Genomic DNA, 2,470 nt, shown 5'->3' with positions numbered 1-2,470 from the left:
CAAAAAAGAAGAAAAACTTTTTGTGCAAAGGATTTATAAAATGGGGGAAAAACTTAAGAAATCAAAGGATACATTAAAATTGAAGGATTAAAAAACAGATGAAAGATATGGAAAGATCCAGTATTATCAATACGAAAAGATGATAGGAGATAATGTTCTTATAGGAAAAAATCCGGAATTATGTTGTTGACATGCAGATTCAAATTAAAATCCAGAATGTGTGTAGTAATCCAAAAAAGATTGTAATAATTCAAAAAGATTGTAATAATTCCAAAAGATTGTAATAATTCCCCCAAAAAGTTTGTAATAATTCAAAAAGATTGTAATAATTCAAAAAGATTGTAATAATTCCAAAAAAGATTGTAATAATTCCAAAAAAGATTGTAATAATTCAAAAAAGATTGTAATAATTCAAAAAAGATTGTAATAATTCAAAAAAAGTTTGTAATAATTCAAAAAAGATTGTAATAGTTCAAAAAGATTGTAATAATTCAAAAAAGATTGTAATAATTCCAAAAAAGTTTGTAATAATTCAAAAAAGATTGTAATAATTCAAAAAAGATTGTAATAATTCAAAAAGATTGTAATAATTCAAAAAGTTTGTAATAATTCAAAAAGATTGTAATAATTCCAAAAAAGATTGTAATAATTCCAAAAGATTGTAATAATTCCAAAAGATTGTAATAATTCCAAAAAAGATTGTAATAATTCCAAAAAAGTTTGTAATAATTCCAAAAAGATTGTAATAATTCAAAAAAGATTGTAATAATTCAAAAAGATTGTAATAATTCAAAAAGATTGTAATAATTCAAAAAGTTTGTAATAATTCAAAAAGATTGTAATAATTCCAAAAAAGATTGTAATAATTCAAAAAGATTGTAATAATTCAAAAAGATTGTAATAATTCCAAAAAAGATTGTAATAATTCCAAAAAAGATTGTAATAATTCAAAAAAGATTGTAATAATTCAAAAAAGTTTGTAATAATTCAAAAAGATTGTAACAATTCAAAAAGATTGTAATAATTCAAAAAGTTGGTAATAATTCAAAAAGATTGTAATAATTCCAAAAAAGATTGTAAAAATCCAAAAAAGATTGTAATAATTCAAAAAGATTGTAATAATTCCAAAAAAGATTGTAATAATTCCAAAAAAGATTGTAATAATTCAAAAAAGATTGTAATCATTCAAAAAAGATTGTAATAATTCCAAAAAAGTTTGTAATAATTCAAAAAAGATTGTAATAATTCAAAAAGATTGTAATAATTCAAAAAAGATTGTAATAATTCCAAAAAGATTGTAATAATTCAAAAAAGTTTGTAATAATTCCAAAAGATTGTAATAATTCAAAAAGATTGTAATAATTCAAAAAGTTTGTAATAATTCAAAAAGATTGTAATAATTCCAAAAAAGTTTGTAATAATTCAAAAAGATTGTAATAATTCAAAAAGATTGTAATAATTCCAAAAAAGATTGTAATAATTCCAAAAAAGATTGTAATAATTCCAAAAAAGATTGTAATAATTCAAAAAAGTTTGTAATAATTCAAAAAGATTGTAATAATTCAAAAAGATTGTAATAATTCAAAAAGATTGTAATAATTCCAAAAAAGATTGTAATAATCCAAAAAAGATTGTAATAATTCAAAAAGATTGTAATAATTCCAAAAAAGATTGTAATAATTCCAAAAAAGATTGTAATAATTCAAAAAAGATTGTAATCATTCAAAAAAGATTGTAATAATTCCAAAAAAGATTGTAATAATTCAAAAAAGATTGTAATAATTAAAAAAGATTGTAATAATTCAAAAAGATTGTAATAATTCAAAAAAGATTGTAATAATTCAAAAAGATTGTAATAATTCAAAAAGATTGTAATAATCCAAAAAAGATTGTAATAATTAAAAAAAGATTGTAATAATTCAAAAAGATTGTAATAATTCAAAAAAGATTGTAATAATTCAAAAAGATTGTAATAATTACAAAAAAGATTGTAATAATTCCAAAAAAGTTTGTAATAATTCAAAAAGATTGTAATAATTCAAAAAGATTGTAATAACTCAAAAAGTTTGTAATAATTCCAAAAAGATTGTAATAATTCCAAAAAGATTGTAATAATTCAAAAAAGATTGTAATAATTCAAAAAGTTTGTAATAATTCAAAAAGATTGTAATAATTCAAAAAGATTGTAATAATTCAAAAAAGATTGTAATAATTCAAAAAGATTCTAATAACTCAAAAAGTTTGTAATAATTCAAAAAAGATTGTAATAATTCAAAAAAGATTGTAATAATTCAAAAAGTTTGTAATAATTCAAAAAGATTGTAATTATTCAAAAAGATTGTAATAACTCAAAAAGTTTGATAATAATCCAAAAAAGATTGTAATAATTCCAAAAGATTGTAATAATTCCAAAAGTTTGTAATAATCAAAATATTTGTAATCAATTTTTGCAGAAAAATATTTAAATCCG

Source organism: Euprymna scolopes, chromosome 35, assembly GCF_053919585.1.
Source record: "Euprymna scolopes isolate OS-2025 chromosome 35, ASM5391958v1, whole genome shotgun sequence".
NCBI classification, from domain to species: Eukaryota; Metazoa; Mollusca; class Cephalopoda; order Sepiida; family Sepiolidae; genus Euprymna; species Euprymna scolopes.
Note: the sequence above shows the minus strand (reverse complement) of the source record.